General features: G+C 48.6%; 1 long non-coding RNA gene across 1 annotated transcript; it reads right to left on the bottom strand.

The window, feature by feature from the left end:
- Positions 1–1,936: 1,936 nt before the first annotated feature.
- LOC132542471 (uncharacterized) lies at positions 1,937–10,260 on the bottom strand. Its single transcript, XR_009553479.1, has 3 exons — positions 10,080–10,260; positions 9,060–9,167; positions 1,937–2,074 (listed from the first exon to the last, which is right to left on the bottom strand). It is a non-coding gene; the product is annotated as an uncharacterized LOC132542471 (long non-coding RNA).
- Between the last annotated feature and the right edge of the window lie 12,693 nt (positions 10,261–22,953).

Here is a 22,953-nt window from a genome sequence, read left to right on the forward strand (position 1 = left end):
GAGGGACCTTCAGGGCCAACCCAACCATGCCTGACAGAAGACAGGGGGTGGGGTCAGTGGTTCCGGGAGAAAGCCCGCCAGGAGCTGGGCACAGGCCTGGCTCAGGGTGCTGGTCCCTTGGCACCTAAGGGCCTGGCCTGGCTCACCTGCAGGCTGCACTCTGAGCCACAGAGGCTCAAACTACAGAGACTCGATTAGGGGAGCCAGCCTAGTATTTATGCAGAGGGACCTTCATGCCTGAGATGCCAAAGGTTCCAGGTTCAAACCCAAGTACCACCAGAAACCAGAGTTTAGCAGAGGTAAAATCAATGAGCTCGGTTATAACTGGGTAGGAATAAAACATTGCTCAGGGGCTGGGGAGACAGCACAGTGTTTCTGCAAAGACTCATTCCTGAGGCTCTGAGGTCCCAGATTCAACTCCCAGCACCACCATCAGCCAGAGCTGTGCAGGGCTCTGGCCCATCTCTCTCTCTCTCAAAAATAAAGATAAAAAATTTTAAAGGCACTTTGAACTCCATTGTAAATAAATAAATAAAATGTTAACATTCAATTAATTTATTTCTTTTGGATAGACACAGAGAATGAGAGGGAAGAGGGGTAGAGAGAAAGAGAGAGACTGCTTCACCATTTGTGAAACTCCCCTCCCTGCAGGTGGGGACCAGGGACTTGGTAATGTGTCTGCTATACCAGAGGCATCACTGCCCAGCCCCCTCAAACAAATACATTTTTAAAAATTTCTTTATTGGGGAATTAATGTTTTACATTCGATAGTAAATACAATAGTTTATACATACATAACATTTTCCAGTTTTCCACATAATAATACAACCCCCACTAGGTCCTCTGTCATCCTTTTGGACCTGTATTCTCCCCACCCCCACCCCCACCCCCCACCCCAGAGTCTTTTACTTTGGTGCAATACGCCAATTCCAGTTCAGGTTCTACTTGTGTTTTCTCTTCTGATCTTGTTTTTCAACTTCTGCCTGAGAGGGAGATCATCCCATATTCCTCCTTCTGTTTCTGACTTATTTCACTCAACATGAATTTTTCAAGGTCCATCCAAGACCGGCTGAAAACAGTGAAGTCACCGTTTTTAATAGCTGAGTAGTATTCCATTGTGTATCTAGACCACAACTTGCTCAGCCACTCATCTGTTGTTGGATACCTGGCTTGCTTCCAGGTTTTGCTATTACACATTGTACTGCCAAACACATTTTTTTTGAAGGAGCGGGTGTTACAGTCTTTCTCTCCTCCTCTCTCTTTTGTAAAAACAGGTCGTTGTGAGCAGTTTGTGGCTTGTGGATCATGACATCTCGTCCATTACCCTGTGATGAATGTGTCTCCTTGTGAATCCGGCTGACGTATTTATGACTAGGGTGGGTTACATACTGGGTCGTCTGTGGCGATGATGATGGTGATGATGTGTGTGTGTTTTGCAAATTAACAGAACATTTACATGAATGTAACAGAAATTCAGTATCACTTTAATCTTAAATTGAGATACCAATTGACATGTCCCTATTATTTCTCTGTCTTTGGAAATCTTAGTACATATCCTTTTTCTTTCTTTCTTTCTTTCTTCCTCTCTTCCTTTCTTCCTTTCTCTCTTTTTTTATTGAGGAGGTAGGGAGAGGTGGAAGAGAACCGTAAGGTGTAGGTGCACAGTGCTTAACCTCTTACCTCTTCCTTTTGTGTTCAAGCCATAGTTTAGTCATGTGGTTTCCATCACTGTGCAAGTCTTAGGAGAGCAGCTTCACAGCCCGTGCAATGTCACCACACTACACCCACCGCTAAGATGCCAGCACCCATCTTTCGTCACCCCGCCCCACCCCCACTGCCCTTTGCTGCTCTGCCCCCTCCCCCCCCCACCCCCCCCCACACTCTGCTAATCTCCAGCCTGCAGCCAGAGCTCAGCTGTGTTTGGGTTCCACTGTCTCTGACCCCTTGATGCACCTCTCCAGTCCCACCTGTATAGGAGATCATTGGCCCTCTGTCTTCCCACCTTCTTCTGCTGGAGTTCACTGGGCTGGGGCCCTGCCCTCAGCCAGTGCAGTCACAGGAGGCCGGCTCTGTCCTGGGGGTGGGGGTTGGGGGTTAGGGGCTGTGTTTCAGCATCTGCAGACCCGTCTTTCTGTCTTCTCACCTGCCTTCGGGCCACTTGGGTTATCTCCACATATCAGCTACTGTGAACAGCACTGGATGGACATATGTGTACAGATAGCTTTCAGACTTGGTGGTATATATATATAATAGATAAAAATTTACAAGTGGGGGAGTCGGGCGGTAGCACAGCGGGTTAAGTGCACGTGGCACAAAGCACAAGGACCGAAATAAGGATCCTGGTTCGAACCCCCAGCTCCCCACCTTCAGGGGAGTCGCTTCATAGGCAGTGAAACAAGTCTGCAGGTGTCTGTCTTTCTCTCCCCCTCTCTGTCTTCCCCTCCTCTCCATTTCTCTCTGTCCTATCCAGCAACAACAACAAGAATAACTACAACAATAAAACAACAAGGGCAACAAAAGTGAATAAATAAATAAATATTTTTAAAAAAACTTTAAAGAAAAAAAAATTAGGAGTGGAGGAGATAGTGTGGGGCTCCAAAGTCTCAGGTTCAATTTCCTGCACCATCAGAAGCCAGAGATGAGCAGTGCTCTGGTCGCTCTTGCTCTCTCATTAAAATAAAACATAAAAAATGTTTGGTGGGTGGGGAGATAGCACAATAGTTATGCAAAAAGTCTTTCAGGCCTGAAGCTCCAAAGTCCCAGGTTCAATCCCCAACACCACCACAAGCCAGAGATAAGCAGATTCTGATCCCTGTCTCTCTTTCTCTCCCTCTGTGTGTGTGTATATATATATTTCAGTATATCCCTCTTCTCTCATTACAAAGAAACAAATATACTATATATATATTCTAGGCTGAGAGATCCCACAGTGAATAAAGCTTTAAACTACTGAGCAAAATCCCCAGCAAGGCACAAGCCAGAGTAAGCTCTGCATATCTATCTCTTTGTCTCATAAATAAATAAATTTAAGAGGGGAAATCTATTTACCAAAAAAGAAAGAAGAGAGAGAAAGAAAGAAAGAAAGAAAGAAAGAAAACAACACAGGAACGGAACTTCTGAGCCATAGAACAGATCCAGTTTTTAAAAAATATATTTAATTTGTTTATTTTTAATGGAAGAGAGATACAGAGGGAAAGATACAGATGGAGAGAGACCAGGGCCCTGCTCAGTTCTGATTTATGATGGTGCTGGGGATTGAACCTGGGACCTCAGAGACTCAGGCACAAAAATCTTTTATAGAGCCATTATGTTGTCTCCCCAGCCCAGCAGATCTATTTTTAAAGGTTTGTAGACCTTGTATAGAGAGGCCGGACCAGAAGCCCTTGACATTCCACCATCAGACCGCGAGCCCCACGGGAAGAGACCCTAGCTAAGACCACACAGCCAAGTGAAGCGTTCCTGCCTGTTCTGGGCAGCTCCTGGGGTGCTCTGAGTGATGTCCTCTTGACTGCAGTAGGATCCCCTCAGACGTGCTGCTGCTGCTGCTGCAGGAGTTGGTGAAGGAGGTTTGTCTTGGTGGAGCAAGAGGGACTGACACACAGACTCAAACGGCAATGGGAGGGGACAGAGACCCGGATGCACTAAACCTCGTGCACAGTGGAGCAGTCAGCACTGGACTGGAGCCCCAGCGGGGGATTCCATGGAAGAGGGTGAACCCACAAGAGAAATGGGGTCTCTCTCTCTCTCTCTCTCCACTGAAAACTTAAAAACTGTGTCTCCACTGGACTTCAGCTTTGCTTGGGTCGTTTGTTTTATTGGAAGAGTAGTCAACTATCAGTGGTCAACTCTCTCAGTGGAACTAGAGACTGAACGTGGAAGACAGAAACAGGCAGGGGTGGGGGAGGTGTGGATCCACCTTCCAACACCCATGTTCAGCGGAGAAGCAATTACAGAGGCCAGAACTCCCACCTTCTGCACCCCCAAAAAAAAGAATTTTGGGGGTAGGGATAGATAGCATAATGGTTATGCAAAGAGACTCTAATGTCTGAGGCTCTAAAGGTCCAAGTTCCCCCATACCACCATAAGCCAGAGTTATCAGTACTCTGGTTAAAAAAAAAACACCAAAAAAAGGATTTTTGGTCCATATTCCCAGTAGGGGAGAAATGATAGAGGGAAGATGACCGGAGGGCTTTGAACACCAATTCCATCAGGACCCAGAGAGAGAAGAGGAAAAAGAGAGGGACATTATTAGGAAGTAGAAATAGGTATAGATGTGACTTGGAGAGGAAGAGAAGATGGGATGGGGGACAAATATATACAAATATGGACAAGAGGTGCGTAGAAATGATAGTCAACCCCTATCTGCAACCTTGGGAGAACTGCTGTAGCTTCCATGGAGGGATTAGGGATACAGAACTCTGGTGGTGGGAACAGCGCAGAATTGCACCTCTGTTCTCTTGTGATTTTGTGATATATGCGCTTAACCAGGTGTGCCACCACCCAACCCCAGTGATTTTGTGCATCAATATTGAGTCACTGGGAGTCGGGCTGTAGTGCAGCGGGCTAAACGCAGGTGGCACAAAGCACAAGGACAGGCATAAGGATCCCAGTTCGAACCCCTGCTCCCCACCTACAGGGGAGTCGCTTCACAGGTGGTGAAGCAGGTCTGCAGGTGTCTATCTTTCTCTCCTCCTCTCTGTCTTCCCCTCCCTCTCTCCATTTCTCTCTGTCTTATCCAACAACGACAACAACAATAATAACTACAACAATAAAACAGGAAGGGCAACAAAAGGGAATAAATAAATAAAATAAATATAAAAAAAAGATTCATTTAAAACAAATTTAAAAAATATTGAGTCACTAATACAATTTAAAACAGAGAGAGAGATTGAAGTTGGGACTTCTTGCAGGAGAATCCAATGCACTGTTCGAGCTCCCCAGACTTGCACTTCTACTTAATAATCCTCTTCCAGGAAGACAGAATGTGACTGTGTTAGAACTGAATGGGGCAGGTACTCATCAGGCAACAGAAGGAAATGAACGAATGTTTTTCAGAAATAGGTAAGACAATTCATCAGGTATTGAGTGTTAAGAATACAAAATTAGATGGGGGTGGGGTGGGGGTGGGCGGTGGTGCGCCTGATTAAGCACATATAGTATTAAGTGCAAGGACCCGTTCAAGGATCTGGGTTCAAACCCTTGGCTCCCAACCCACAGGAGGGACACTTCACAAGCAGGTGCCTCTCTTTCTCATTCCCTCTCTATCTTCCTTTCCTCTCTCAATTTCTCTGTCCTATACAATAAAATGGAAAAAAGTTCTGCCAGGAGCAGTGGATTTATAGTTCTGGCACGCAGTACTGAAGACAAAAAAAAGGGGGGGGGGAGGCAGAGAAGAACTAACAAACTCAGTTGTGAAGGAGCACAGAAAACTGATGGAGCTGGCAGAGACGTTTGTGATGTTGAAAGCTGACAGGAGACTCATCACTGGGAAACCCTGGAGACTTGTAAGCAGGAAGAAAGTCCCAACAAAAATAGACAAAGGGACAGTCACCAAATAAGGAAATTTGGAAGCGTTTACTCAACATGTAGAGACACTCAGGCGTGTCTATGATCAGAGCAGGCCAGGTTAAAACAATACTGAAGTCCTTTGTAGGCTTTTTACTTATGTTATTGAGAAACATGATGGTTTATCTGTTTAAACATGATGGTTTATCTGGGATAGAACAAATGTTACAGAGCTCTATCTTGAGCCAAAAAAAAAAAAAAAAGAAGAAAGAGAGAGGGAGGAGGAGCAGAAGGAGGAGGAGAAGGAGGAAAAGGAGGAGAAGGAGAAGAATGGAGGCAGGGTATACTACCTGGCTTCAAACTAGACCACAGTGCTACAAACATCAAAACTGCATGTCTCTGAAACAAAACATAGACATTTAGATCAATGGAATGGAATCGAGAACCCAGAAATAAGCCTCCACATACTTGGCCTGTTTGTTTTCTGACAAGGGAGCCCAGCACATTCAATGGCGGCAGGAGCGTCTTTTCAACCAATGGCACTGGGGAGATGGGCAGACACAGGACCTCCCACCACAGGTCACCATGCACAAAAGTCTACTCCAAAGGCATCCCAAAACCTGGATGTCAGATCAGAAGCCACCAAGTAGACAGAAGAAAACATTGAGTGGTGCATTAACCCTAGATTTGAGCCCCCGGTCCCCACCTGCAGGGGGAAAGCTTTTCGAGTGATGAAGCAGGGCTGCAGGTATCTCTCTGTCTCTCTCCCTCTCTATCTCCCCCTTTCCTCTCAATTTCTCACGGTCTCTATCCAACAAATAAGATAATTCTAAAAGAGGAATAGTTATTTTTCTTAAAAAAAGAAACAACAAAAATCTATTTAAAAGAAAGAGGAGGGGAGCCCGGCGGTAGCACAGCGGATTAAGCGCAGGTGGCGCAAAGCGCAAGGACAGCACAGGTATTCCAGTTCAAGCCCCCGGCTCCCCACCTGCAGGGGAGTCGCTTCACAAGTGGTGAAGCAGATCTACAGGTGTCTGTCTTTCTCTCCCCCTGTCTGTCTTCCCCTCCTCTCTCCATTTCTCTCTGTCCTATCCAACAATGATGACATCAATAACTACAACAATAAAACAACAAGGGCAACAAAAGAGAATAAATAAATATTAAAAAAAAAAAAAGAGGAGAAGAAGGAGCAGGAGGGGGGGAGGGGAAAGTGAAGAAGAAAGCATCAGCAGAACATTCCATACTATTTGCTTTACAAGTTAAGAGTCCAACAGTAAGAAAAACAAAAGCAAAATAAACCAGTGGGACCACAACTTTTGCAGTTCTTACGTTGGCAGCTATACGTGTGCTGGGCTGCAGAGATGCAGCCTCCTTAGTCAGTTTCTCCATGGGTCAAGCTCTCAGTCAGAGAGGACACATCTCTTGGTGTGCCTGAGACAGTCTTGTTTTGTGACCTTTGTCCTGGTGTAATTATCAGTGGCGTTCCCAGCATCCTCTGTACCATCCTGGTTTGGTTGACAATTTCTATGGCCATCTCCTGAGAACCCACAACTTTGCTTGCTTTTGTTTCATGAACTTCTCCAGCCCACACACCACAGCCACCAGTGAGTTGTGTTTGCAGTGTGAATGTAGGGAACTGGAGTGTCCAGCCTGGAGGGGGCACGGGTGACACTCTGGGGGGACTGAGCAGGAGCAAGTGAACCCACAGAGATCCATGGGTAATAAAAGCCATGCTTAGTGCAGGGGCCAAGCATAGCAAGAAGGCATACTCTCGTGCTGTTTTTGTGCATACATTTTGCAGGAAGTATGCATAAGCAAAAAAAAAAAAAAAAACATAAACAGATCTGGATGGCGAAGAATTGGAAAGCAGAGACCCAAAAAGGAGTCCTTACACCCTGAATAAACTGACCTCCCTTTTTAAAAAATATTTATTTTATTTATTCCCTTTTGTTGCTTGACCTCCCATTTTAATAGGTAGAATCTTCTGGGAAAGGTCCCTGGCACAAACACTCAGTGAGTCACTCATGGCAACATCTTGGCTGCTACTGTTGCTGAGAACTCTGAGCACCATGCGGAAATGCCAAGGGAGACTCCGGTTCGTGGAACCAGCAGCAGAATGAGAACGTTGGCAGAGTCCCTCCCGCTAGGGGTCAGACACTAAGAGGGCCTCTGGGAAGTGAGGACAAACATCTGCCAGTCACTGTCATTCTGTCCTGTCTTACAGCAAAGCATTTTCATTCAGGAAAAGCCTCTGGGTGGGGGGTGAGGGGAAGCCAGTCATGTCATAGATATTTGGGTCACTCAAGTCATGAGATACTTAGGTGTCTGAAGAATTATGGGCTCGGTTGGGTGGCTGGTTGGTTGGTTGGTTGGTTGGTTGGTTGGTTGGTTAGCTGGGGGTAGGGGGTCATCACTGGGGCTTCCATGCCTCCAAGCTGACTTTTTCAAATAGAGAGACAGAAACACACCACAGCCCCAAATCTTCCCTCAGTGCAGTGGGGTCAGGGCTCAACTTAGGTTGTAAGCGTAACACAGCAGCACTGCCAGGTGAGCTGGCTATCTTACTGGCCCAGGTGCAGTGTTTAGAGAGAGTGAAGGGGGAGAATTTGATTCGTGAGCTGTGCATTTACTTCCGCTCCCCCACTTTCTTTTCTTTTCTTTTCTAACTTTGCTTTCTTTTTCTCTGTGACAGCAGAACGGAAAGGATGCATGCAGAATTTCTCGTCTCTCTGGCCACCTTTTCACATTCCTTGTATTTCAGACAGAGAGACATCAAGACAGAGAGGGCAAGAGAGACCATGGCACCGTGCACTCATCTGGGGCACGTCCCCCAGTCCCATTTCTGGTCCCCCATGTGATGCTGGGACTTGATCCCATAGCTTTGCCCAGAGCAAGGCCTGCACTTTAGCCAGTGAGCTGTGTCCTGTCTCTGAAGTAGTGGTCTCCAAAAAGGAGGAGGTGCAGCAGTTAAAGATGGGCATTCCTGGGGAAGAAAAAGAGAGCAGCTGGGAGTCAAGCGGTAGTGCACCGGGTTAAGCGGACTACCAGTGGCGCAAAGAGCAAGGACTGGCAGAAGGATCCCGGTTCGAGCCCCCGGCTCCCCACCTGTAGGGGAGTCGCTTCACAGGTGGTGAAGCAGGTCTGCAGGTGTCTGTCTTTCTCCCCCACCCCCGTCTTCCCCTCCTCTCTCCATTTCTCTCTGTCCTATCTAACAATGACGACATCAATAACAACAGTAATAACTACAACAACAATGAAAAACAACAAGGATAACAAAAGGGAAAATAAATACATATAAAAAACAATAATAAAAAAATAAAGAAAGAGCAGTTAAGTATTCTGAGGGTCTTTGGCGAAATGAGGGTGTAGGGTCCGATACCCCAGGCCTTGAAAACGGAGTTTTACTGGTGGAGGGTGTCTTGAAATACAAAAAAGAAAAAGAAGGAGGAGGAGAAGAAGGAGAAGAAGTTTTCAAGGGATCGGGCAGCGGCACATCCAGGGTCGCACAGCAATCAGCATGCTCGAGGATCCGAGTTCAAGACCCCGCTTCCCACCTGCAGAGAGGAAGAAGCCTCACAAGTGATAGAACGTTGGTTGTTGCAAGTTTCTCTCTTCTTCTTACTCTGTCCTTCGCCTTCTTTTTTCAAATATGTTTTGTTTATCTTGAATAGAGACAGAAAGAAGCTGAGAAGGAAGGGGTAGGTGGGGAAGGGAGAGAGAGAGAGAGAGAGAGCTACACGGGCAATGCTACTTCACCACTTATGGCGCTTCCCCCTACTGAACCCCTGTCCTTATGTATTATAATGTGTGCACTCAACCAGGTGCACCACCACCCAGCCCCTGTCTTTCACCTTCTATAAAAATAATTCTAATAATAAAGGTCAACAGGGGGAGTCGGGCAGTAGTGCAGCGGGTTAAGTGCACATGGCGCAAAGCACAAGGACCGGCCTAAGGATCCCGGTTGGAGCCCCTGGCTCCCCACCTGCAGGGGAGTCGCTTCACAGGCGGTGAAGCAGGTCTGCAGGTGTCTGTCTTTCTCTCCCCCTCTCTGTCTTCCTTTCCTCTCTCCATTTCTCTCTGTTCTATCCAATAATGACGAGGACATCAATCAATAATAACAACAACTACAAAAACAATAAAACAACAAGGGCAACAAAGGGAATTAATATATAAATACTTTTTTTTTAAAGCCAGTAGGGACCCAAGTGACCACTCTGGTGTAGAATTCAATTAAGTTCAAACTTTGTTTCACATTTGAAGAGCCTGAGGACTGGAGGGAGGGAGCAGGCTTCCAGGCAGCAGCCTGGCTCCAGCAGGAACAAAAGGCTGAGCTTGCTTCTCCATATCACTGTCCCATCACGCCCCCTCCCCTCAAGACTCCTCTTGAAGCCCCCTCCCGGGGAAAGAGATGACCTCCCCCCCCCAAATTACACACACACACACACACACACACACAGAAAGAGAGAGAGGGAGAGGGAGAGGGAGAGGGAGAGGGAGAGGGAGAGGGAGAGGGAGAAGGAGCGGGTGGGGGGAGAGAGACAGAGAGAGAGAGGGAGAGAGAGAGAGAGGAAGACCTTTCTCCATTTGTGGGGAATCTCCGTGGACAGGTGGGTCTTGAGATGAAAGGAAGAGACCTCAGAGTTCTGAACTGGGCAGGGGAGGTGGTCAGACTCACAACAACCCAGCTGGTCAGAGGTCTGGAGTTCCTCTCTGTAGCAGTCAGCACCCCGCCCCCTACTTCCCCCAGCTCCAGGAAAGAAGGAGAGAGGGAGAGAGAGAGGGGGAGAGATGAGAGAGAGAGAGAGAGAGACCCCTCCCTGAGAGCTGGCACTGTTTTTGTTTTTGAGTTTTTGAGTTTCTGCACCTAAGTGTGAAGCCTGACCGCACCCACCCCCCAAACCACATCCTGGCTGCCTGGGGTGGGGGAGGGGAGGGGGCTGCTTCTCCTTTCATTCAAATCAACTCAGAAATCTCAGACTTAGAGCAAGTCTGGGGGGTTGGGGGGAGGAGCTAAAAGGGGGAAGGGACCTCAGACTCCCCTGGAGGAGGTGGGAGTGGGGGGCTCCAAATCCCTCTGTGAACCCGGGAGCAGGCACCAGGCAGGTTGAGTGACAATAACACTCTGGAGACAAGCACAAAACCAGAAGCCACTTTGGGGGTGGGGGGGAGAGCGGCACTGACCAGGCCGAGGGGAGCTGGGAAGATACCCCTTTCCTGTATCCTCCCCTGGGTGACCAGCAGTGACAAATCCCCAAACAGAAAGCGGGGCCACTAGACTGGCTGGCCCGGCCTGGTCCCCCAACAGAGAACCAAGAAGGTTCCAGAGTGAGGAACACACATTACTACGTGCAAGGACCAAGGTTCAAGCTCAGGCCACCAGCAGCAGAAGAGAGGCTTCAGGAGTGGTGAAGCAGGTCTGCAGGTGTGTCTCTCCTCTCTCTCTCTCTCTATCTCCCCCTTCCCTCTCAATTTCTCTTTGTCTCTATCAAAAGAAAGAAAGAAAAGAAGGAAGGGAGGAAGAGAGAGAGAGAGAGAGAATATGGCCACTGGAAGCAGTGGATTTGTCCTGTAGGCACCAAGCCCCAGAAATAAATAAAAACCATCAATGAAAGTTAATTTAAAATTTTAAATAAAAAAAAGAAGGTCCTGGGGTGACTAAGTAGGCTGAGGGCATGTTCTCTCTGACAAAGTGTTGGGAAAACAGTTCTCTCTTAGCTTATTGCCAAGAGTAAGGCCAGCAGGGGTGGGGGTGAGGTGGGGGGCTATAGGGCTATGGGGAGGTCTCTCCCTTCCTCATTCTCTCTCTCTTTCTGTGAAACAAAAAGAATGGGAAAGTCAGTCTGGGAGCAGTGAAGTCATACACACACCTGCGGCCCTCTCTCTCACGGGAATTGGGGAAAGTCATGTTAATGTCAGGATTTCAGGGCTGGGCAGGTGGCTCAGTGGTGGAGCTCGGGCGTGTCTGAGACCTCAGGTTCAGTGTCCCACACTACCCCATGCCAGAACCTGGCAGGACTCTGGTCTGCACCCCTCCTACACAGTCCCTCTCTAAAATGAAATTCAGTGAATCTTTAAATATTAATAAAACTGAACCAGGGGACCGGCACAGCCTGTGAGAGCCCAGAACTTGCATGCCTGAGGTCTCAGAGGCTGCAGGTTCAATCCCCAGTCCTACCTTCTGCCAGAGCTGAATGGTGCTCTGGGTTTTCTCCTCGCTCTGTCCCTCCTTCCACTTTCGTAACGAATCAAGCTCTTAAAGATATATCAAGGGGCTGGACGTGGCACATTCGACAGAGCACACACACCACCATACACAAGGACCCAGGTTCAAACCCCTGGTCCCCACCTGCAGGTGAGGAGAAGCTTCAGGAGCAGTGGAGCAGGGCTGCAGATCTCTCTCTCTCCCTCTCTCTCTCAATATATCCCTTTTTCTTCATCTTTCTGTCTCTATCAGAAAACAAAGAAAAAAGTGGCCACCAGTATGTCAATACAGTCTGTGTGTGTGTGTGTGTGTGTGTGTGTCTATGTGTCTGTGTGTATGTGTGTGTCTGTGTCTATGTCTGTGTGTGTGTGTGTGTCTATGTCTGTCTGTGTGTGTCTATGTGTCTGTGTGTGTGTGTCTGTGTGTGTGTCTGTGTCTATGTCTGTCTGTGTGTGTGTGTCTATGTCTGTGTGTCTATGTGTCTGTGTGTCTATGTGTCTGTCTGTGTATATGTGTGTCTGTCTGTGTGTGTGTCTATGTCTGTCTGTGTGTGTCTATGTCTGTGTGTGTCTGTGTGTATGTGTGTGTGTGTGTCTATGTCTATGTCTGTCTGTGTGTGTCTGTGTCTGTGTGTCTGTGTGTATGTGTGTGTGTCTGTGTCTATGTCTGTGTGTGTCTATGTGTCTGTGTGTATGTGTGTGTGTGTTTGTGTGTGTGTCTGTGTCTATGTCTATGTCTGTCTGTGTGTGTCTATGTGTCTGTGTGTGTGTGTCTGTGTCTATGTCTGTGTGTGTCTATGTGTCTGTGTATGTGTGTGTGTGTCTGTCCATGTGTGTGTCTGTGTCTATGTCTGTCTGTGTGTGTGTCTATGTCTGTGTGTGTCTATGTGTCTGTGTGTATGTGTGTGTCTGTCTGTGTGTGTGTGTCTGTGTCTATGTCTGTCTGTGTGTCTGTGTGTCTATGTGTCTGTCTGTGTGTATGTGTGTGTCTGTCTGTCTGTGTGTGTGTCTGTCTATGTCTGTGTGTGTGTGTGTCTATGTCTGTGTGTGTCTGTGTGTATGTGTGTGTCTATGTCTGTGTGTGTCTATGTCTGTGTGTGTCTATGTGTCTGTGTATGTGTGTGTGTGTCCATGTGTCTGTGTGTGTGTCTGTGTCTATGTCTGTGTGTGTCTGTGTCTATGTCTGTCTGTGTGTGTCTATGTGTGTGTGTGTGTGTGTATGTCTGTGTGTATGTGTGTGTATCCATGTGTCTGTCTGTGTGTGTCTATGTGTGTGTGTGTTTTAATTTTTAATTCGAATCCCAAGCCTCTCCTGAAAGCTGGGTGTGAAATAGTTGCCTTTGCTAGTGCGCTGCTCGGCCATTTTATGTGACCCAGGCTGAGCCCAGCCCCCACTGCATTGAAGGAAGCTTCTGTGCTGTCGTGTCTCCCCCCCCCCCCCCCCCCGTCTCTATCAAAAAAGAAAAGATGATTGGTGTGTGGCAGGCCAGGGCTGCATTCTGCTGTGAAAGCTGGTCCATCCCTAGTCCCCAGATCTGGAGGAGACAGCGGACCGTCTAGCTCGTCCTGCCCTGCAATGGCCAGCCCCCACCTGGCCATGTGTCTCCTATAAAAGAGCAGCCCACCCTACTGATATGAGTGACCCCTCCTCCGATCCAGGCAGAGACCCCAGCACCCAGCCATTACATATCCCTGACGCCAAGCCCCAAGGTCACTTGAGGACCAACTAGGGGGTGGGCTTGGCACTGTGGACCAGCCATGGGCACAGATGGAAGGCTGGCAGGTCCCCAGCATCCCCCGGCCAAGTTTTAATGATGTGTCATGTCAGGAGCCCTGTCTGCTCTACTGGCCTGTGATCCCAGAGATAGCATCTTGGTAAACAGTCATGCAGTGGGGCATGCGGCCTTGTCAGGGAGCTCCCAGTGATGGGCCCACTGCTGAGTCCTCCTCAGAGGGAGGCAGCCCTCAGTCCTCCTGCCGTGGGAGCTCGCTGACCTGCTTTCTACCCCCGAGTTCCAGGCTCACCTGGGTAGTGCAGGGCTCTGCCCAGAACATTAGACCTATGCTTTTGGGCATGCAAGTCCTAAGCTCTACCACTGAGCCACTTGCTCAGCCCTGAAATTCCACACACTAATATGAGTTTTCCTGATCCTGTGTGTGTGTGTGTGTGTGTGTGTGTGTGTGAGAGAGAGAGAGAGAGAGAGACAGAAAGGGGGGAGGGAGAACAAGAGCCACATGTGAATAAATAATAAAAATTGGGAGTCGGGCGGTAGCGCAGCGGGTTAAGCTCATGTGGCGCAAAGAGCAAGGACTGGCGGAAGGATCCTGGTTCAAGCCCCCGGCTCCCCACCTGCAGGGGAGTCGCTTCACAGGTGGTGAAGCAGGTCTGCAGGTGTCTATCTTTCTATCCCCCTCTTTGTCTTCCCCTCCTCTCTCCATTTCTCTCTGTCCTATCCAACCATGACAACAACAATAACAGCAACAACAATAACAACTATAACAATAAAAACAACAAGGGCAATAAAAGGGAATAAATATATTAAAAAAGAAGAACTTCAAAAAAATAATAAAAGTTTAGAAGCCTCAGTGCCAGTGCCCCAGGGCACCTGTCAAATATCTAGAGCCCAGAGATCTCAGCGCTCAGACAGATGTTGAATGCCCACCCACGGGGAATACCCAGGACTCTGTCTTCTGTCCATCCCAGTAGATTATTAATGGGGCTGCTACCACATGGTGGGTTCAAACCCAGGTGCCCACGTCATGCGCACAGAGTGGCTGGCCTTGCCTCTACTGGCTCATAGCATCACAGGCAGCCGCCAGCCAGACGGACAGTGATCTCTCTCACAGGGTTATTGTTAGCAAGTCAACCACTTGGAGCAGGGAGCTTCACTCACAAATTGAATTTCATTTTATTTTGCAAAGTCAAGGCCTCAGGCCTGTACAATTCACCTTTCTAGGTCACTTGTTATATATACATTTTCTTAGAACTCGTGTGTGTGTGTGTGTGTGTGTGTGTGTGTGTGTGTGTGTGTGTGTGTGTGTGTGTGTATTACATAAGGAGAGAGTGAGAGAGAGAGAGACCAGAGCCCTGCTCAGCTGTGGTTGATGGTGGTGATGGGGATTGAACCTGGGAATCTGGAGCCTCAGGCATGAAAGCCTTTTGAAGAACCATTACACTATCTCCCCAGTCCTATACCTTTTTTTTTTTTTAAACCAGAGCCCTGCTAGTTGATGGTAGTTCTGGTGAGTGAACCTGAGACCTCATAGCCTTAGGCACACAAAAAAAAACTCTTTGCATAAACCTTCCAGGCTGCTTTTTAATTTCATTCATTTTCTGAGATTCATTCATTCATGTTCTGAGAGCCCTGCTCAGTTCTGACTGATGGTGGTGCTGGGGATTAAACCTTGGACATTAGAACCTCAGGTAGGGGGGAGTTGGGCAGTAGTGCAGCGGGTTAAACTCACGTGGCACAAAGTGCAACAACTGGTGTAAGGATCCTGGTTTGAGCCCCCGGCTCCCCACCTGCAGGGGAGTCACTTCACAAGCGGTGAAGCAGGTCTGCAGGTGTCTGTCTTTCTCTCCCCCTCTCTGTCTTGCCCTCCTCTCTCGATTTCTCTCTGTCCTATCTAAAAGGACGACATCGATAACAACAAAAATAGCTACAACAACAATAAAAAAACAAGAAGGGCAACAAAAGGGAAAATAAATGTATCTATATATAGAGAGAGAGGGAGAGGGAGAGAGGGGGAGAGGGAGGGCAGAGGGAGAGGGGGGAGGGCAGAGGGAGAGAGGGGGAGGGGAGGGGAGAGGGAGAGGGAGAGGAGAGGGAGAGAGGAGAGGGAGAGGAGAGGGAGAGGGGAGAGGGAGAGGGGAGAGGGAGAGGGGAGAGGGAGAGGGGAGAGGGAGAGGGAGAGGAGAGGGAGAGGGAGAGGAGAGGGAGAGGGAGAGGGGAGAGGGAGAGGAGAGGGAGAGGGGAGAGGGAGAGGAGAGGGGAGAGGAGAGGGAGAGGGGAGAGGGAGAGGAGAGGGAGAGGGGAGAGGGAGAGGGAGAGAGAGGGGAGAGGAGAGGAGAGGGAGAGGGGAGAGGGAGAGGGAGAGGGAGAGGGGAGAGGAGAGGGAGAGGGGAGAGGGGAGAGGAGAGGGAGAGGGGAGAGGAGAGGGAGAGGAGAGGGAGAGGGAGAGGAGAGGGAGAGGGAGAGGAAAGGGGAGAGGAGAGGGAGAGGGAGAGGGAGAGGAGAGGGAGAGGGAGAGGGAGAGGGAGAGGGAGAGGGAGAGGGAGAGGGAGAGGGAGAGGGAGAGGGAGAGGGAGAGGGAGAGGGGACCTCAGGTAGGAAAAAGTCTTTTGCTAGCCCTTGGCCACTTTTACATGCAGTAAGAGAGAGTGAGAAACCATAGCACTCAACCTTCCCCTAGCCAGGGCTCAAATTCAAGCCAGGTGTATAGCAAGCAACTCACTCTTTTCTTTAAATATTTATTTTCCCCTTGGTTGCCCTTGTTGTTTAATTGTTGTGATTACTAATGTCATCGTTGTTGGATGGGACAGAGAGAAATGGAGAGAGGAGGGGAAGACAGAGAGGGGGAGAGAAAGACAGACACCTGCAGACCTGCTTCACCACCTGGGAAGCGACTCCCCTGCAGGTGGGGAGCCGGGGGCTCGAACCGGGATCCTCACGCTTGTCTTTGTGATTTGCGCCACCTGCAGCCACCTGCGCTTAACCAGCTGCGCCACTGCCCGACCCCCGCAAGTCACTCTGTCCTGTAAGGCACAGGCACTTTAGGACAACACAGAGGGGAGGCGGTGGCTTTGATGCTTCTGTCTTGTTGACCCTGCTCAGCTCTGGCTGCCGGGGGTGCAGGGCTGGAGCCTTGGGCCTCCCCCACAAGTCCTGTGCTCTACTGCTGAGCTACGCCCAGTCCAGCCTTAGTGCTTTCTTCTTTCCCACCAATACTCTTTCCCCTCCCTCCTTCCGCACCCCCTCTCTGTCTACGTCTCTCTCTCTCTTTTTATATTTTTAATTTATTTTTATTATTTTTTAAAATATTTATTTATTTATTTATTTCCTTTTTGTTGCCCTTGTTTCCATTGTTGTTGTAGCTATTATTGTTGTTGATGTCGTCGTTGTTGGATAGGACAGAGAGAAATGGAGAGAGGAGGGGAAGACAGAGAGGGGGAGAGAAAGATAGACACCTGCAGACCTGCTTCACCGCCTGTGAAGCGACTCCCCTGCAGGTGGGGAGCCGGGGGCTCGAACCGGGATCCTTGAGCCAGTCCTTGCGCTTTGCGCCACGTGCACTTAACCTGCTGCGCTACCGCCCGACTCCCAATCTTTTAATATTTTTATGGCGGTTAATGGTCTCCAGTCAACACAGTTGTTGGTGCATGTGTAAAATTTCTCAGTTTTCTGCAAAACACTCTCAGCCCCAGCCCAGGTCCTCCTCCTCCATCATCAGCACCAGGTTCTGAAAGCCCTGCCCCCACCCAGACAGAGGCCTTTACTTTGGTGCAACACACCAAACCCAGCCCAAGTTCTGCTTTGTGTTTCCTCTTCCTGTCCTTATTTCTCAACTTCTGTCTATGAGTGAGATCAGCCCATATTCATCCTTCTCTTTCTGGCTGATCTCACTTCACATGTTTCCTTCAAGCTCCATCCAAGATGAAGAGAAGAAGGTGACTTCATCATTTTTAACAGCTGAGTAGTACTCCATTGTGTATCTAGACCACAACTTGCTCAGCCACTCACCTGTGGTTGGGCACCTGGGTTGCTTCCAGATTTTGCTGTTATCTTGTAATTTTGTAAATCAACATTGAAAAGTAATTTTAAAACATCGGGGCTGGGCAGTAGTGCACCTGGTTGAGCACACACTACAAAGCACAAGGATCCAGGTTTGAGCTTCCGGTCCCCACCTGCAGAGGGAAAGCTTCACAAGTGGTAAAGCAGGGCTGCAGGTGTCTCTCTGTCTCTCTCCCTCTCTATCTCCCCCTTCCTCTCAACTTCTGGCCGTCTGTATCCAATAAAAATATAATGGGGAGTCGGGTGTCAGCGCAGTGGGTTAACGCAGGTGGTGCAAAGCGCAAGGACCAACATAAGGATCGAGCCCCCGGCTCCCCAACTGCAGGGGAGTCGCTTCACAAGCGATGAAGCAGGTCTGCAGGGGTCTATCTTCCCCTCCTCTCTCCATTTCTCTGTCCTATCCAACAACGACATCAATCATAACTACAACAATAAAACAATAAGGGCAACAAAAGGGAATAAATAATAAATAAATATTTAAAAAATAAAGATAATAAGTGTTTTTAAAAAAGAATATCCCATGACTTCTTACAGCTGTATAGTATTCCACGGTGTGTATGTGCCATAACTTCTTTACCGACTTATCTGTCCTTGGACACTTTTATTGTTTCCAATGCTGGTGCACAGGTCTTTCCAAGTAGGTGTTTTAGTGTTTTGTTTTTTGCTTGTTTGTTTGTTTTTTAAAAAATATGTATTTATTTATTTTCCCTTTTGTTGCCTTTTTTTTTTTTTTACTGTTGTTGTTATTGATGTCATTGTTGGATAGGACAGAGAAATGGAGAGAGGAGGGGAAGACAAAGGGGGAGAGAAAGACAGACACCTGCAGACCTGCTTCACCGCCTGTGAAGCGACTCCCCTGCAGTGGGGAGCCCGGGGCTCAAACTGGGATCCTTAGGCCGGTCCTAGTGCTTTGCAGCACATGCGCTTAACCCGCTGCGCTACAGCCTGACTCCCTAGTGTTTTGTTTTGTGTTTTGATAGATGCCTAGGCAAGGAATTGCTGGGTCATATGGTAGGTCGATTTTTAATGCTTTTAGGAATCTCCAAACTATTTTCCACAGGAGTTGCATGGATTTGAATCCCCATCCCTCTTCCCACTTTTTAAAAAAATTTATTGGGGGGGGGCAATTAATGGTTTACAGTCAACAGTAAACACTGTTATTCGTCCATGCATAAAATTTCTCAGTTTTCTGCAAAATACCCTCAGCCCCCAGCCTAGGTCCTCCTCCACCTTCAGGCCCCACCCCCTCCCCCCCAAGTCTTTAACATTGGTGCAATACACCAAACCCAGCCCAAGTTCTGCTTTGTGCTTCCTCTTCCTGTTCTCATTTCTCAACTTCTGCCCATGAGTGAGATCAGCCCATATTCATCCTTCTCTTTCTGGCTGATCTCACTTCACATGTTTCCTTCAAGCTCCATCCAAGATGAAAAGAAGGTGACTTCATCATTTTTAACAGCTGAGTAGTACTCCATTGTATATCTAGACCACAACTTGCTCAGCCACTCATCTGTTGTTGGACACCTGGGCGGCTTCCAGGTTTTGGCTGTTACAAATTGTGCTGCTATGAACACAGGTGTACACAGATTTCTTTGGATGGGTGTGTTTGGTTGCTTAGGATATATCCCCAGGAGAGGAACCACGGGGTCATAAAGTAGGTCCACTTCTAGCCTTCTGAGAGTTCTCCAGACTGCTCTCTACAGGGGCTGGACCCACTGACATTCCCACCAGCAATGCAGGCCCTCTTCCCATTTTTAAGGCTAAAACATTGAGCCAGCAACATAGCTCACCAGACTGGGCACCTCGCAGCCGAGGTTTGAGCCCTCCTGGGGCTGATGGGAGTTTCAGTGCTGTGGTCTTTCCCTCTGTTTCTCTGTCTCTCCCTTTTGATCCAAAACAATCTTCCCGGAGTGGTGAAGCCCCGGTGCCGACAACAAGAATAATGATGGCCACAAGTTTCAAGTCCGAAGCAAACGTGATAAAACGCCAGCATCTGCTGCATTGGATCAAGAGGACAAAGGTGCGTGGTGGGCTCTTTTCTGATGACTGAGGCTATTTGGGATCTTTCTGTCTCCAGAGAGTCCAGAGCTGACAAGATAAGCCCTTTGCTGAGTAGTTGCCCTGCAGGGGTGGGTTGGCCCTCTGGGCCCTTGGAATGTGGAGCTGGGTGAGCCCAGTGCACCACCACCCACCCCATCGGTTAAGGCAGAACCTGACCAAGTGAAATGAGAGGAAACCCAGAGAGAGTCTCAGAAGAGTCTTCTCAGAGTCTTTTAAATAATTTTGTAGACTTTATTTGTTTGGACAGAGAGACGTTTAAGAGGGAAGAGGGAAATACGGAGGAAGAGAGATAGAGAGAGAAGGAGAGAGAGAGAGAGACACCTGCAGACTATTTGACAGCTTCTGAAGGTTTCCTCGACAGGTGGGGACAAGGGGTTTGATCCCAGGTCCTTGTGCTTTAAAAGGTGTGCACTTAACCAGGTGTGCCACACACTGGCCCCAGGACCTTTTTTATTTTTATAATTTAATTTTACTTATTATTTATTGGGTAGAGACAGAGAGAAATAAAGAGGGAGAGGAGGAAAGGAAGGGCATGGGAGAGAGAGAGAGAGAGAGAGAGAGAGAGAGACAACGTCTGGGTGGTGGTGGTGCACCAAGTTGAACACACATGTTAGAATGCACTAAGGACCCATGCCCAAGGACCCAGGTTCAAGCCTCCAGTCCCCATCTGCAAGGTAGAAATTCCACAAGCAGTGAAGCAGTGCTGCAGGTGTCTCTCTGTCTCCCTCTTTTTTCTTTTTTTCTTGCCACCAGGGTTATTGCTGGGGCTAAGTGCCAGCACTACGGAATCCACAGTTCTCAAAGGCTATTTTTTCCTCTTTTGTTTTCTTTCTCTAATTTTTTTTATTAGATAAGACAGAGATAAATTGAGAGAAGATGGGGAGATAGAGAGGGAGAGAAAGGTAGACACCTGCAGACCTGCTTCAACACTCTTGAATTGACCCTCTGCAGGAGTGGGGACTCGAAACCGGGTCCTTGCGCTTGGTAATTAATATATGCACCGGGCCTCCTGTCTCTCTCCCTCTCTATTTACCCCTTCCCTTTCAATTTCTCTCTTGTATAGCTAATAAATAATAAATCAAGCAAAAAGAAGAAGAAAAGAAAGGAAGAGGAAGAGAGACACACACCTGCAACACTGCTTCGCCACTCATGAAGCTTCCCCCCTACACATGGGGACCCAGCGCTTGAACCTGGGTCCTTGGGCACGGCAACACGTGGTCTCAACCAGGTGCGCACTGCCCAGCCCCGGCATCTTTTCCGTTTAGATTTTCTGCATTCGCACTGCTTCACACGGCTTCACACTAGCAACCATCTCAGGAGTGTCTCGCGGCCGCCACGGCCTCGTGCTCTCACGGTTGGCTGGTTTTGCTGGTTCGCTATTTTCCCTTGTTTCCCCTCAACTCTGGCTTCTGGTGGTGCTGGAGATTGAACCTGGGGCATGAGAGCCTCAGGCAGCAAAGTCATTTGCAGAACCATGAGGCTGTCTTCCTGGTCCTTGATTCCCCGGGCCTCCAAGTTCACTAAATTCTAGTCACTAAACTACATGTGAGCAAAAACAGCCGTTGTTCGTCTCACTTACCTTACTCGATCGCATAGCCTCAGCTCTACCCGTTTTGTTCCCCAGATGATACACTCTCACCCTTTTTAGTGGCAGATTAGTATTCCACTGAAGCTCCGGCCTGTAAATTCTCATTCATCGGGGCTGCTTGTGCATTATGGCTCCTGGGAGAACTTCAGGAGTGGTGAATCAGGACTGCGGGTTTTTCTCTGTCTCTTTTCCCTCTATCTCCCCCTCCTCTCAATTTCTGTCTCTATCCAGTAATAAATAATAAATAAATAAAATACAAAAGCTTCCCCAGGTCGGCAAGAGACACCCTCTGGGATGTTCTGGAGAGGGGGCTGTTAGCTGTGCAGGGGGGAGTGTGGGGGACGGAGAGATGTTGGTGGGGGAGGAGGTGAGACTGACTTCCAGGTCTGGGGTGTAGGGCCTGCTGACAGCACAGGCTGGCAGGGAAATGCTTTTGGAGAAATCTAGAACCCGGGGCCGGCCAGTGGCACATGGAGTTAAGCACACATGGCTCAAAATGCAAGAACCTCCTGCAAGGATCCTGGTTCGAACCCTCAGCTCCTTACCTGCAGGGGAGTCGCTTCACAGGTGGTGAAACAGGCCTGCAGGTGTCTGTCTTTCTCTCTCCCTATCTTCCCCTCCTCTCTCCATTTCTCTCTGTCCTGTCCACTAAAATGGAAAAACATGGCAGCTAGGAGCAGTGGGTTTGTAGTGCTGGCACTGAGCCCCAGAAATAACCCTGGAGGCAAAAAATCCGAGAAACCTAGCAGCAACAGAGTCCTGTGGGCCTTGCTGCTCAGGGCAGGTGTTGGGGATGTGAGTAGAGTCCCTGGGATGTGACCACAGATAATGGCTCCAGAGTGAACTCCCAGCTAAGCCCGAGGCAAAAAGGTGAGGCTGGAGGGGAGGATAAAGAAGGGGAGGAAGACTGAGAAAAGACAGAAACCCAAGAACAGAACATTCCAGTCTGTGGATGGCTGCCTAGGCCAAGGGGAGGCCATGAGGCAGATCAGCTGCAGCCTCCAGATTGAACAGGATCAAGCTCAGGGGTGACTGAAGGACCAGCTTGTGCCCCACCTGGTGGAGAGCCTGTGTTGCCATGTGCAAGGAACTGGGTTCAAGCACTTGCTTCCCACCTACAGTGGGAAGCTTTATGAGAGGTGAAGCAGGACTGCAGGTCTCCCTCTCTCTCTCTCTCTCTCTCTCTCTCTCTCTCTCTCTGCCTCAGCCTCTGCCTCTTCTTCCCACTGGCTTCGAAGCCAGAGATTCTAAAAACAAAATAATGTGACCCAGCCCCGTAATTTCTCTCCTGGGGATTTATCCAAAGAAAACAAAAAGCACCTATCAGAAGAGATCTGTGTACATCTATGTTCATAGCAGACCAGTTTGTAATAGCCCAAAACCTGGAGTCAAGCCAGATGTCCAACAACAGATGAGTGGCTAAAAAAAAAAAAAAGTGCTGTATACACACAATAGGAATACTACTCGGCTGTCAAAAATGAGAGCACCATCGTCTTTGAGTCATCTTGGAGTGGGACTAGAAGGCATCATGTTAAGTGAGATAAGCCAAAAAGAGAAGGGCCATTACTGAGTGGTCTCGGTTATGGGCAGGACTTAGTAATAAGTAGGGGCAGGGATGGAGAGCACAAAATGCAACATGGACTGGGCCTGGTGTGTGGCATCAAAGCAAAGACTCTGGGGAAGGAGGGCAGGGAGGGGGTGGGAGAGAGCTGTGGGGTCCTGGTGCAAGATGAAATTGATCTCATCTGTCCGTGACTGTACTGGAAAGCATCGACCCCTCAGTAAGTAAAAACAAAGCAAAACTCATCC

This window comes from Erinaceus europaeus, chromosome 13 (genome assembly GCF_950295315.1).
Source record: "Erinaceus europaeus chromosome 13, mEriEur2.1, whole genome shotgun sequence".
NCBI classification, from domain to species: Eukaryota; Metazoa; Chordata; class Mammalia; order Eulipotyphla; family Erinaceidae; genus Erinaceus; species Erinaceus europaeus.